This window comes from Triturus cristatus, chromosome 5_1, assembly GCF_964204655.1.
Source record: "Triturus cristatus chromosome 5_1, aTriCri1.1, whole genome shotgun sequence".
NCBI lineage: Eukaryota > Metazoa > Chordata > Amphibia > Caudata > Salamandridae > Triturus > Triturus cristatus.
The window spans coordinates 43,977,535-43,993,178 of record NC_140587.1 but is presented as its reverse complement, the minus strand read 5'-3'; the positions used below and the strand labels follow the sequence as shown (position 1 = coordinate 43,993,178).

The 15,644-nt window shown below is 45.2% G+C and overlaps 1 protein-coding gene across 1 annotated transcript in view; it reads right to left on the bottom strand.

Moving 5' to 3' along the window:
• DGAT1 (diacylglycerol O-acyltransferase 1) overlaps nucleotides 1-15,644 on the bottom strand; it is a 316,877-nt gene that overhangs the window by 163,227 nt on the left and 138,006 nt on the right. The window lies entirely within an intron of this gene.

Below are 15,644 nucleotides of genomic sequence, written 5' to 3'. Positions count from 1 at the left end.
GTAATGAAAGGGTGAACGGTAAGTACTTGGAACACTGCTCCGATGGAGAGAAACAAATACACAGAATTTAGCCAAGAAATGAGATAACACGGATTATGCCAAACAAACTACAAGTCACACTCACACAATCCAATCTCAATTCATGAACAATATTTCTCTGCAATGCCAAGACTTGTTTTAGAAATGATGGATTTGATGGCATTGCATTTTTAAACCACTACACACGACTTTTAGAAATGGACAATTCTCATTGCTTCAGAAAACAACTTCTTGACCTGCTGGTTACAGTGTTTTTGCTGCATCGCAGTGTCCACCTTGATGCGTTGCGATCCTCTTCCAAACAGTGTAAGTGGGGAGGGATAGCAGCTGAGCAAGCAACCGACACAGAAACACCGACAGACTGTGGGTCCAATCCAGTCTTGAACACTGTAGACGTCCTAGTGCAGACACGCATTGGCTATTTGCAGCCGATTCCTTTCCCGCCTATTTTGAGTGTGGTCAAAAATTGCCCCCCAATTCCAGGCATTTGTCCTATTTTATGTGAAAAAGAGGTCACTTCCGAGTCTCATCACGAAACCTTCTTTGTGTCAGTCTTGGTCAAACCAATCGCATACACAAGATACAAGGTGGTGGAACTGACCCAACACTATCCCCAGAATGCCAGCTTAGGAGCTACAACTCATCTCTGTAGCAGACTCTTGCATGCACATCACAGAGGCTGGGACTTATGCACTGGGAACTGTTTTCAAAGCTTTTTCCCTCTGGAAAGAGTAACGCCTTACTCATCGGCATATCATCCTGAAGTTGTTCCTCCTCACATGTTAATGGAGGCTGCTGTGTGTTTATGCAGTGATGCAACTCCCATTTTCAGTAGCTAGGTGTGCAGCCAAGATACTGCGAGTACTCATTAGCACAGACAAGAATTTAGAATACTAAAAGAGGAGATTAACATTGCTCTTTTCAGGACAAAACATCACTCAAAGGGAAAATAGCTGAGAAAGATAGTAAACAGCCGGGTACCAAAAAGCATGTAGTCTCTATGCTGCATCTAATATTATACAATAATTCATATGACATCCACGTTATGTTCTACCCATTCTTGTGAGATGTCAAGCACCCATAAGGCTGATCATCTCTGCCAGCTGCGCCCCCATCCCCCGAGTTTATATTGAGACACACATCTTGAAACAGACCATATTGTAGGGATCCCTGTAACGTATGGGTTTCATCAAGATGAATGACAGCCCTGAAACCAAAGGGTGGAGCTTGATGACTGTTGGCCACAAGCATTATGCAGCAATGGAGAACCCAGTTATGCGGCAGGGCTAGCTTAAGTATTCGGCAGTAAAAAGCAAATTGTGTGGCATCATGCAGCACACTTTGAGGCAGTGTTATTTTTATCCACCTGAACAAGAAAAATCATTTTTGATGAACTCTACAAATTGTGAAGCAAGTTATGTGGCAAGTGTGGTGCTGTAAACACTGCAGCCAGAGAAGCACATAATTCAACTGGTTCTAACCATTATCCATTACTTTCTGAACAATCTATTAATGAAAGGTTAACAAGACCTAATTAGTGCCCATGGCTACGCAAGGCAAGACTTCAACAATCTCTTCCCTCTACAGACAGAATGTGCTTCAAGACACAGAAAGTATGCTGTTTTTATAAAATTCAACATTACATACATAACTGATAATTAGAACAAGACAATATATACCAGTATCACCACTTTCAATTAACATTTCTAGTATGAAAAAGGCAAACATTTTTCAAACTTAATGCCCCCACAATAAATGTACAATATAAAAATACATAGGAGGAAACGTGTGATGGAGCAGGTAAAGCAAAATTTTGAATACATCCTCTATTTTGCATGAAATATTAATCACTTAACCGACTTATAATTTGAATTAACTATTTGCAGTGTCATATTAATCCACCATTTGTACTTTTAGTAAACAGGCTACACGCGGGACATTGCCATTTGCATGGCAGAATAACCCAAATAACCAACTGTGGTACGCCTATTAATTATAGTACGTGTGATAATAGGATATCACATGATTTATGTCGCTTTTGAAACGTTTGCCTTCCCGTTTGGACCGAAGGGTGAGTTTTATTGCTTTAAATGTCGCTAAAAGCTAGGAAAATACTAGTACATAAAGGGATTAGTGAGGGTTTAACATTAGAGTTCATTTCGGTGTATTAATTACTCTTTTTTCTTAAGTAGGCATTTGGGCCTACCAAACCATGACATCCAAAATGGAGTTCAGAAGTGGCCACCGTCTCGTGAGCGCGAGGTCTACTGCGCAGACTCGGATGGCTCCGCAGACCTCCAGGCAACCTCCGGCCTGAGCACAGTGTTCCTGGTCAAGGATAGGAACATGGAGAACTGCCAAACTTCAGTCAGTAAAAACATACAAGCAAGAATCTACACTGTTGCTTGAGGATGACAGACAGAGGAAGTGAACCAGCAAAATCTATGGGAACCCAAGCTAATGGGAAAATTGGACGATATTGCAAACTTCTTTAAATGGACCAATCACATGCTTTCTTAGTCTAAGAAATGTTTCCTGCTATCCCAAATTTTATTATAAAAAGGGTAGTAGAATAGGGAGGAGTTTAGCTTCATCTTTTTCTTTATCCCGCACACCCCTATCGACCCCACAGGCGATGACAGACGAGTTAGATTCTTGCACGATTCTTGGTGCTTTGGAGATCTTTGGGACTGACGTGCTGAGCAAAGAACTTTTCCGGACTCTGAATCTTGGCCTGCTTATTGGGACAATTGAGCAGAGAATTTCGGTTTATGCAGAGCCAATTGAATTAGAAAAGCCCCGATAGCAAGAATAGGTGAATATAAAAGGTCATGCGATTTGTGTTGGACTAAATTTCAACTTGATTGACCAAAATGCCAATTATATAATTGCAAACAAGATTCAGATAAACTAAGTTTTGATTAACAGAAATTTCGAGTTTGTGATTTTTCTAATAAGAGATTATAGGGGGGCATGGCCTGCAGCCGATCTCAATGGCCGCACTTTAGAGGAGCTCCGGGGAGAGACGTAGAATCCCCAAATAATCCGGTATTTAATCCGCAAAATTATCGTACCTCAGACACCAGCTGCAAGCGAAACACGAGGAGGATCGATCGCACTGCTCCATGTCCCGCAGGGGCTTGGTGTGTGATGAAGGAAGCGCCCAGCAGAATGCAGCCTGGTGGATCGTTAGCAGCCGGGGAGTAGCGTGAGCCCAGGGCGGCCAGCAGTATCTGCAATCCAGAGGGCGTCAGAAGGTGCGGTGGGCACCCCAGCGGACGGCGAGCGCTGAATGCGGACCGCACCATCTCCACTGATGTCCCCTTCCTGAGGGCAGACTTCTTCCAGAAAATGACCGCCAGGGTCACCGAGGTGGAACAACTGACGAAATCGCTGTCGCGGGACACCGCCGCTCTGCTCAGTAGGGTCACCCATCTAGAAGCAGAAAATCGGCTAATGGCAGAGAAATTGGACGACCAGGAGGGGCACTCTCGACATAACCTACGAATCACGGGCATTTGAGAGCGAAGGGAATCCGGCCATGGATCTCTATGTTGAGGAGCTCGTAAAAAACAAACTTCAACCCAGAGGGCTTTCGCATTTTTTCTCTGTGGAAAGAGCGCATAGGGTGCCAGTATGGTAAGCACAAGCCCAGAGCTCCCCCCCAGACCGGTCTTGGCCCGCATTTTCAATTATCGCGACAGATGTAATACTCCAAACAGCGAGGATGGGCCCCCCACTGCGAGTCCAGAACTTGGTAGTGTCCTTCTTTCCAGACTATACGGCAGCGGTGTCAAAGCGTCACAGGAGCTTTCTTGAAGTGAAGAAAGAACTCAGGCACAGAGAACTACCATACTCCATGTTGTTTCCGGCAAAACTGTGCGTGGTGGCGGATGGAAAAATGTGGTTTTTTGAATCACCAGAGGAAGCCCACGACTGGCTCGAGAGATGGTGGCCAATGGAGGGATCCCGAAGGACGGAGAAACGACAGCGACAGTGGAACATAGCCCAGGACATGAGGACGGTACACACCGGACTGGAAAAGAGGACTGAGAGGCGGCGACATCTTACGATCAAGAGACGCTAGGCTAGAGATGCCAACACGACCTGGCCACAAGTGAGAGAGGGGAATTGCGTTAGTAGCCGCGATGCACATGATGTGTCTCTCCCCCCCCACCCTCCCCCCGCTCGGAGGTGATGGGCCCTGAACCAGAGGGGCAGGCCTGGCCAATGGAACGCGGCATACCCCGGCTACCAGACTGTCTCTAAGGAGGGGATAGACTGCGGTATCCCACAGACTTCTCTTCCCCCCCCTCCCCCACGCAAGTACTGTTGATGGGGTTGAAGCATTCTGCTATGTTGGGGTGGCGGATAGTTGGGGATCTGTCTGGCAGGGAGGCAGGGAGGGGGGGGGGGGTGGTTGAAGGGGGCAGTATTACGTTCTTGGTTTATGGTTTCTATTCTATTTTGTGGGTTACCCTAGCCGTGATGAATGCCCAGACATAGGTACTGTGAAGAAGTAGAAGATGCCAATCTGTTAAGATGCTTCTTTATTCAGGACATACATCATCCAAGGTCTCATCCACAGGACACCGGGCTTCAACTGTCTTAAACAGCGACATCATCAAGCAGATGTCATTACATTCCATTCTATTTTAACATTCTATAGCTTGTCATCAAATACCTACATGCTATGTTAACACCTACTGATATCAAGGATACCACACACCTCCCCCCGAACCAACAATAACAATACAATTGTAAAAATGAGAAAACATTAGAACACTTCAACTCATAATCATGCAAAGCTGTAGAAACTCAGACGGCATGTGTTAACATTATAATCAGTCTAACACATAATCATGCAGAGCTGTTGGAACTTTAACAGCACGTGAGCTTCTACGCAATAAGGCACTACCAACCCTTTGGGTGGGCTTACTCACTGAAATAGATACCTTGTCACTACTCTTCGATAAGTTACTAGAAATGGGTGATATCCTATTTAAGTTCCAAATGCGCCCATCATTCAGTTTAACCGCATTATTAAAAAGTTTGACAACTTTAAAAGGAGAGGAGAACTTTGAGCCAGACACTTTATGAGGGAGTCGTACCCTAACCTGATCCCCAACATTTACACAAGTGTGAGCCACAGCATGTCTAACATCAAACCTACTTTTCCTTTGTAAGGACTTGGCACTTTGTCTTGCTAACATTTGAGCATCACTGCAATTATTGGTCTCAGCCCCTTTTTCCCTCATCCAAGATTGAAACAAAACACTATTAGGAGTGCGACCTCTGAAGAGTTCAAAGGGAATTCCACCGGTGGTGGAGTGAGGTGTGATTCTGTAAATACCAGAGGGTTATGGAAGATGTACTGAACGGGATTCATGGGGTTAAAATATACCAGGAGTGGACAATAAGGTGACAGACAGTCTGCCACCTTATTGTCCACCCCGGGTATGTATTTGACCACAAAATCAAAGTCTTGCAACGCAATTACCCACTTGCAAATCCGTGATGAGATTGCATCAAGACTTTTCTTGCAAAATACATCCTTTAGCGGTTTGTGATCAGAGTGCACAGTAAAAGTATTACACCAAAGAAATTTTTTTAATTTCTTGATGGCCCAGAATATGCACAGTGCCTCCTTCTCAATCACAGAATAAAGAAGTTCAGGACCTACCAGAGCTCTTGAAAGAAAAAGTATGGTAACCTCTTTCCCATTCTTAACTTGCTTGAGAACCGCACCCAAACCACGTGAGCTTGCATCCGTTACCAGTATAGAGTTTGACGTGATGTCAAAACTCTGGAGCGAGGGAGCAGAATTGAGAGCCATTTTTACATCATCAAATTCCATCTGACACTTGGAGGACCAGGTAAATTTGACTCCCTTTTTTAGAAGAGATCTTAAATTGGGAGTACGCCAAGCAAAATGCGGTACAAATTTGTTATAATACTCCGCCATTCCTAGAAAGGTAACCAGCTCATCTCTGGACTCTGGAACCGGAAGTTCACTTATGGTCTTAACAAGACTCTCCTTGGGTTTGACCCCACTAGACGTTAAACAGTGACCTAGATAATCAATTTCTGTAAGATTGAATTTGCATTTATTTTCTCTCAAGGTCAAACCCCTGTCCACAAATCGTTCCAAGACAGCTCTCAATCTCTGATCGTGTTCTCCTTGTGATGAACCGTATACTAGCACATCATCCTGGTATATTTTAACCCCATGAATCCCGTTCAGTACATCTTCCATAACCCTCTGAAACACGGAAGCTGCAGAAACCAATCCAAATGGCAGCCGTGTAAATTTATAAGTTCCAAATGGAGTTATGAAAGATGTAAGATTCATAGACTTTTCATCAATTTTAACCTGATGATACGCAGCCCTTAAATCTAAAGACGAGAAAACGCACGCATCCCCTAGCTGTGTTAACATGGTCGTGATGTTGGGTAAAGGATATTTGTCAGCTACAACCTCACGATTGAGAGCGCGCAAGTCCACACATAAACGAACCTCTCCGGAAGCCTTGCGTGCCAAGACCACCGGAGCTAACCATTCACATGCCTCAGTCTCCACAATGATACCTTCCTTTTCTAGCTTCTCCAATTCAAGACGCATTGGCTCTAGCATCGCCAATGGTACATTACGTACCTTACATGTAACAGGGTTTGCCTCTGCTTTTAGAGTTATGCTGTGAGTAAACCCCGTGAGACAACCTAGTTTATCGTTGAACACCTTTTTAAATTGGGAATGCCAGTCAGTACTTGATTTATCTTTGCAAGACACTGAGCTCAAAACAATAGAATCATGAGAAACATCTCTGGAGGAAGTACCTAGGTCTCTAAGGACTATACACGGGTCACAGCCAGGAGCTAATGACACACCTAAATCAGCTTGATGAAACCAACTTATTATGCTGTCGCCTCTGCAGGAGATGTAAATTTTGCCTGCAGTTAACCTCCCTTTATATTCAATATCACCTAAAAAATACCCAAATAGTTTTATAGGCTGTCCACCATAGGCTAGGGGTTTGATGTCAGGCTTGAATACCTTGACCTTACCACAATTCCTTATCAAAGAACACCTTCGGTATTAGCGAGATCTTAGCACCTGAATCAAAAAGCATTTTGATGCAAGAATTGTTGACACATACGTCGTCTAGAGGACCCTTACATTTTTTATCACCATTCGGTAGGTAGACCTCCCCACAGTCCACATCATCATAGTCTGAATCACTTTCTTCTTCTACTACTATCTCTTTAACGCGCTTACCCTTTTTTACTTTTTGCGATTTACATGCTTTGGTAAAATGACCCACCTTCCCACAACTAAGGCATTTTGACTTAATCGCAGGACATGATTTGTCATTAGCCAGATGATCAAAGGCATTACATCGGTAACATTTGAGCTTACTGTCAGTTTTGGGTTTACTGAAACTCGAAGAAGACAAAGGGACTCTTTGTGAGCCAGAAGACTTGGGCAGAAGCTTGAATTGAGACTGTTTTTTACTGATATGAAGTACTTTCTCTTCAGGAACACTTCTTTCCTTTTTTTTAATCGTCTCAACACATACAAGAGAGTGTTCAATTCTTTTTGCTATGGCTATGACCTCGTCCAGGTCAGGATCATCCTTTTGCCACAGTTCATCTTTTATTTTCTCGATGTTGCAGCCAAGCATGAACTGATCGCGTATTCGCTCCTCAAGAGTATCTTCAAACTTGCATGTGGCTCCCAACTTCCGTAATGCAGTTACATAAGTTTCCACAGATTCCTCTTCTTTTTGTGTACGTTTCCCAAACTGGTAACGCTCTAGGATTGTACTTATCTTTGGAAGATAGTGCTTGTCAAGCTTCTTTATATTTACCTCAAATTCATTTAAATTCTGAGACTCTTCTTCGTTTAAGTCAGGTAGGTGTTCAAAAACGTCTTGGCCCTCTGAGCCAAGACAATGTAATAAGAGTGCAGACTTCCTTTCAGCGCTAAGTGACACGCCACACACCCTTGCATAATTTAAGAAGACTTTTTTCCATTTGGACCACCGAATAGGTGGATCACCAGGATCAGAAAGAAAGGCGCGGAGGTTACATTCTGCATTTCTATTTCCTTTTTAGAGAAATGAAAACCTGCTGAACTTTTAAATAAAATAAACTTGTAAATGAAACTTAGAGGGAAAAATAAAAAAAAAATAAAAAAAAATATATATTTTTTTAAAACATGGTTGTGAACAGATTTAAGCTCTGTAATCCTTGAGATGTAATGTGACAGCAAGGCCAAGTAAATCTAACAGAAGCTGCAAAACACACTAACAGAATGTAATGTAAATTTGCCTATAACAAAATAGGTGAAAATATGTCAAAAAAAATTTATCTAGACACCTCAACAAGCTATATTATAAGCTGTGCACATCAGCGTAGTTGGGTCTTAATCTGTGCACGTCTGAGAGTTAATTGCGAGGTTGTGCACAAAAGCGAGGTTTGTTAATCAATTTTACCTTGTTTAGTTCGAAGAAGGAGAATCAGACACCACTATTTGCTTAAAATGCTCTCAAGCGAGTAGATTCCGCTAACTTCAATAACTATGAAATTACACTCTCTCCCACGAAGGCTCACGAACGTGTCCTTTCCAATGTTACGAGTGTTGCTAGGCAACGTATAGACAGAGCACGTCGTTAAAGTTCCTTCCTTGTCAGACACAAACGCGAGGGTTGCCAGGAAACGCCCAGATCGAGTCCGTCTTCTGTGTTCTTCTCGAGACTACGCAACAAGGGCTGACGTGAACAGGAGCTCAGGACGTCAGTGCTAACAACGCAATGGCATCTGTTGATCAGGAACTGACGAGCCTCGAGCCTAGAAGACCAACGCTTGAGAAGCGGAGGCACGAGCTGGCACGCGTCCAAGGTAAACTTTTAAAGTGTACTTTTAAGCGAGCTCTTTCACTTCCTTGCGCGTTTGACAACACAGACAACGAACACTTCCACGCAAAAGACGGGTAATTGCTTGTCCGTAGCTCTCAGTTACCAAACTCGTTCACTGTGTCATAGACCTCAAAGTCACGGTCAAAGTCACAGAAGCCACACAATCCTTCGCAGATAAGAGAAGCAGGCTTGTAAACTGCTCACCGCTTCCCATAGAAAGTGTCACAAGTCAAGAAATAAATACCTTCTTGAGCCAGCGCAGTGAGGAACGTCGTGTTGAGACCTTGGTAAAAAATCAGTCTGTAGATGTATGTGCAGGAGAAAAGATCCCATCCATCGTCGCCAGTGTGAAGAAGTAGAAGATGCCAATCTGTTAAGATGCTTCTTTATTCAGGACATACATCATCCAAGGTCTCATCCACAGGACACCGGGCTTCAACTGTCTTAAACAGCGACATCATCAAGCAGATGTCATTACATTCCATTCTATTTTAACATTCTATAGCTTGTCATCAAATACCTACATGCTATGTTAACACCTACTGATATCAAGGATACCACAGGTACATTGGATAGAGAATTGTCTTCGCCCTTTACTGGGGGTAAGGAGTGAGCGACACGTAACTCCTGTGGACTGTGCATACCTTGGGGGACACCGAAAACTACACTATGATGACCGCACAATTGCAACTCGCTCTTTAATATGGAATGGTTTGGGGTTAGGGAGGAAGGGAGGAGCTGGAAGTCTGTATTCTCCGTTTGGGAGGGGGGTATGGTTTGGGAAGGTGGGGGGAGAATTTGTTATGTTGGTTTTTCGTACACCTAGCATCAGGTATGGCAGGATAAAATCAAACTACCCCTGATCCCGAAATTTACCCTACGACCCAAGTGACACCCCTGTCCATGCTTACCTGGAACGTCCATGGTCTAGGCGACAAAATAAAGAGGGGCTTGGTTCTACAGTATTTAAAGCGGTGCTCTCCAGCTGTGGCCCTGCTGCAGGAAACGCACCTTACTGGCGCTGCATGCAGGGTAATGGACAGATGGGGGTTTAAAATGGTAGTGCATTCTGAATTCTCCTCCGGCTCTAGGGGCGTGGGTATCTTAGTCAAAAAACAATCCCCACTGATAGTGCATCATACTAAAACGGATGATCACGGCCGTTTCGCGGCCATAATAGGTCAATGGGAGGGGCGGTCTATAAATATAATATCCGTTTACATTCCCCCTGCACTACATGCAGTGGCACTCCCAGCTCTTAGCGAGTTCCTGCTTGGTCTCCCGGAAGGGGAGCGATTGATTGGAGGGGACTTCAATGCAACTATAGATGGCACCCTAGACCGCCATCCGGCGAAGGCGCCCGTCCCGGGAACATCCCGCCTTGGGGGTTTTCTGGAGGCACTTGGACTTACTGATGTGTGGAGGTGGCACCCCCCCCACGACACAGCAATTTACCTTCCACTCTGGGGTACACCACAGCTTATCCAGGATAGACTACTTCCTAGCTTCAGCGGATTGCTTGAAACACGTTGATAGTATAGAGATAAGACCTAGAGGGATCTCTGACCACTCCCCGGTGCTGTTGACATACACATACCATCATAGAACTAGGCGACATACTTACCCATTTACCCTGGCTACTTACAGGTCCCAAAGACTAAGAAGGCCGTGATTAAGGTGACAAAACACTACTTTCATGAGAATGTTATGTCAGTTGACTCCCCGACTACCCTGTGGGAGGCGTACAAGACTGTCCTCAGAGGACAGGCCATAGTCTATCGCAGGGCATAAACTGGAGAAGCTGCAGAAATTACATGATCTAGAGTTAGAATTACATGACGCTGAGGCCCAACACACCAATGCCCCAACGCCGGATACAACCCAGAAATTACATCTTAAGCAGCACCAGCACAGGGGATATCTTGAAGGCATGACCAGGTCGCGTCTGACAGCCACGCAACATAAGATATATGAAACTGGGGATAAAGCCGGAAAACTTCTAGCATGGCTAGACAAACGGGAGCAGGGTAATACATGGATAGCGAGGATCCGGACGAGGGAGGGACAAATCACAACGGATCCACACACAATAGTACACAAACTGGCGCACCATTTTCAGCAGGTGTATGAGTCTTCTGAGAGTACATCGGAGGTAGCGCTGTCTCACATAAAAGATATTGCCATGCCTAAGCTCACTCTGGAAGCGGCCCTCAAGCTGGAGGTGGACCTCACGGTAGAGGAGCTGCAAGTGGCGATTGGGTCATTGCAATCCGGCAAAGCAGTGGGACCAAACGGCATACCTGTTGAACTCTATAAAAAGGTGGTAGGGACTATTGCCCCGCACCTGCTACACATGTACACCGACTGCTTAAAACTAGGCGAGTTAACGCCAGATCAGCGAACGGCCACTATAGTGGCGATACCCAAACCGGGTAAACCTACTGAGGACTGCACCTCGTATCCCCCGATATCGTTGATTAATGCAGAGGCTAAAATCCTGGCAAAGCTGTTTGCAATTAGACTGACGCCGCATCTGGTGACCCTGATACACCCGGATCAGTCTGGATTTATGCCAGGCAGAAATATGGCACTGAACTTGAGGCGCCTGCACGGAGTGATGGCCCGTATCCCATATCTCCATGAACCGGCGGTTATACTCTTCCTGGACGTCAGAATGGCATTTGATATGGTTGAATGGCCATTTTTATTCGCAGTCCTTCATCACCTGGGCTTCGGCCCTAAATTTTGTGCATGGGTTTGTCTTTTATACACTAAACCGGTAGCGCATGTTACGGCTAATGGGCACATCTCCAATGACTTTCCTCTAGCACGGGGCACACACCAAGGCTGCCCCCCGTCCCTGCTGCTTTTTGCCCTGGTGCTGGAGCCATTGGCGGTGTGGATCAGATGGGAGTCAATGATAAGAGGACTCAGATGGGAAGGAGGACCGCATCTCTGTACGCGGACGACATTTTATTATATATGGCCTCTCCCAGGCGCTACATACTGGTCCTCCTCAATATACGAGAGCTCTTCGGACGGGCGTCCGGGTACACTATTAACTGGTCCAAATCTACCCTATATGTACTATACGGGCCCCCACCACAGCTTCCTAAAGATTGTCCGCTCCAGATCACGGTCGACACGTTTAAATATTTAGGTATCTATGTCACGGCCAACTCGGATGACTTCAAAAGAAACCTGCTGCCCCCGCGAGAGCGTCTAAAAAAAGGGATACAGCGCATCGGGGGTTGTTACCGTTGACTCTTTTAGGAAAGGCAGCGCTTTTTAAAATGATGGCGCTTTCTCGCTTCTTATATGTGCTGGAAAATGCCCTGTTCCGGTACATCCAAGCTATTTTAAAGCAATTGCAGCCCAGGTTTCCAACCTACTGTGGGGAAACAAACCAGCACGCATAGCGCAGGCCAAGCTGGTTCGGGGTGGTACGATGGGGGGATAGCGCTCCCGAATATACAATTATATTACTGGGCGGCGCAATTAAAGGTGATTAACCAGTGGATACACGTATCGCAAGCAGACCCTGCATTTAAGGCTGACAGATTTGTATTAGGAACAGGAAATATGCTGTCGGCCCTCTACAATAAGAAGCAAACTCGTACATTAATAGGGCCCACGAAACATACAGTTACCATATGGCACGCAGCACAGGTAAAACCGGGCTGGCACGGGATCATAACCCACTCACTCCTCTATGGGACACGGGGCAGCTGGGACGACTCAGGAACAGTAAGGGCTTTGATCAATGGGATGCCATTGGCATATCCACGGTGGGGGACATGTGGCATAAGGGGGGGGGGGGGGGGGGGGAAGTAATTACCTTTGAGCGCCTCCAGCAACAGTACGAGTTAGCGCCCTCTGAAATCTATCGGTACACGCAGATAAAACATGCACCGACAGCGGCCCTGCCGCCTGGTACTGAGGTCCCGGAAGCTTCTCCTCTTGAGGACAGGTTACTGACAGACTGCATGCATAAGCGGGCTACGTCATTCACTTATCGAAAGTTAGTTAACAACCTACCAGACCCCACAACGCCACTTGGGGACCAATGGACTCGCAATGTAGGTGACCTGGATGATACAGCGTGGCAGGAGGCATTGGCCTCACCGAGGGAGGTGGGTATACCCTCGAGACTTAAATTGGTACAGCTCAAAGTTTTGCATCGAACCTATTACACCAGACATACCATGTTTAAGATAGGTAGAACTTTGCACCCGTATGGTCTTAGGCGCTGTGGGGAGGAGGGTACCTTTTATCATACCATGTGGCAATGCCCGAAGATTTAGGTCTACTGGGCGAAAGTGATGAGGACGATTTCGCAAACAGAGGGGGTGTCCCTATTACCAGAGCCCAAGAGATGTCTGTTAAATGTATGGGAACCAAATGACCTTACACATTTGGCACAAGACTGGGTTACACTGGGGATAATGGTGGCTAAACGCAACATAGCGCAAAAATGGCAGGCGGCGGAAGTACCATCACTCACTGCATGGTGTAAGGATATGGACAGTGCCATGGTAGCAGAGAGAACAGTGTTCATTAATCGCGGCTGCCCCAAGAAATGGGGTAAGATCTGGGGGCGTGGAATAAATTCAGAGGAAATATCTGTGAACCACCGCGGGAAAAGGTGGATGAGAGCCTTGATGGGGAACAGTAGGGAGGGAGGAGGAGGATATGCAAGAGGAATGCTGGGTATGAATATCGTCGTATTGCACCTCAACGTAGTGATCTACTGGGAATGTGCTCTGCTGCTTTTCACTATGTACACATCATATGGAAGAGTTTTGCCTTGATGATGTTCAGTTTAATAAAATAAAAAGAGTTCTAAAAAAAAAAAAAAATGAGATTATCGAATTCTGAATCTTAAACTGTTTTAGCGGGTTCTAAATCACCATCACCCAGTCCAACTAATTGGTCCGTCGACCAAGTGGTGGAGTGCCTTGATGTTAAAGTTAGGATCCTATAGGAGGTGATGCAAAAGTATATTCTGTAAATAATATTTCTTCCCTACAGGTAATAAGGTACCCCCCACATGTCCAGCGCAACATCATCCGCTGTGTGCAGACTCGCGAGAGAAACGTATGAATGCTGGCGTTACGGACCCCACCAATGAATGAGTGTGTGAATGAGATAGTGGGATGATGGGTCTGTGACGCAGAGAGGATCTGTAAATTTTACACCCCTAGTCTCGCGCTGGAGCACGTGTGTAATATGTTCCTTATTGGCCATCTCAGAATTTTGGTTATGTTTACAAACTGCATGGCCCTCAGACTTGTAGTTTACCATGTCAGCAAAACCTCTCAATGCGAATACCAGACCACATTACACAGTTACCCCATATATGTTCTTTATTACTGGATAAAGTTAGAAGCCAAAGGCCAGACTTTTCACTGTGGTTTAGTGATGGAGCCAAATTTCAGTTTTTTGGAGCTTTCTCCCTGAAGGCTTTGTGAACGGTGCAGAGACCCTTCAGTCTGATCGTGGCTTTGGTCAATTGCCAGTGAAGTTCTTTCCTAGGAGGCTTACAGTGGTCCTGCTTGTGCACGCTCCGATTGCCCATTTTTCTGACCTGGTAATGATGGTTTTGGGGAGATCAGTGTAAATCATCTTATGATAGTGCAGGCTGGACAGGAGGAGGGCTCTAGTATTTAAAGATTTGCACTAGGTCTAGAAACCACATTTTGTGCGATTAACTACTCTTGAAATGTTAGTGTGTCACTCACCATGTCCAAATGTGACAGAGGAGCAGGCCTCATGCACTGCAATGTTGCATGTAGCAGAGACTTCCTATCCAGCAGAGAAGTGTCTAGTTTTATTGATTAACCATAAATAATGAAGTTTCTGCAAAATATTCTACATTTTGCATTTTTGGAGACCTGCCATTTCAACCTTAGACATGGGATAGAAGTAACCCAAGCATCTCTAATCTAAAACATACATGAATTCCAAAATGCACAAGTGTTTACACCAGTAAAAAGCCTGCAAAGTGCACTTTCATTACATGCATAAAATATTCAACACCAGGAGGTGCTGCACTTGTGTGGCCTTCTGGCTTCAGTGCAGCAGGTCTTGGTCATGACAATAAGAGCACGGAGACACCAATGTAGTGGCCATGAGTCGCAACGTCTGCAACGCACCTGACCTCAAATTAGATGAATACGAGGATTTATTCAGCTTCCGTGAGCTTCCTCGGGTCACCCTTTCAGGATGTAGAAGCCAAGCCGCATTCTGGCCCCTAAACTGGGACTACATCTTCGAATTGAGATGTTTCTTTTACCAGTTCCCTTTGAAGATTTCAACATTTAAACGGTTGTGTAGGACTTAAATGTTGTCAAGGCTTAGCACTTTGCTACATTTCATTTAATTGACCAGACAAGCACCCCGATCAGCCAATCAACAGCAGGGGTAGATTGTTAAATGGTAGCGGCAGTTTCAGTCGATAACCTTTCAAGTATTTGCCCGGCGGTAATCGCCTCTTATACCACTCGATAATTTACCAATGAAAGAGGCAGGCGCCGGAGACTGGAAGGCAGGAAACAAGTTTTATTCCGTCGGAGCAGAACACATCAGATCAGACAGCAAGGTATCGTCACGAGGTGCTCTAACTGCATCTCTGAGACCTGGTCTCTTATACACTGGTTTATTGCTTTATTACATATAGTACATTCT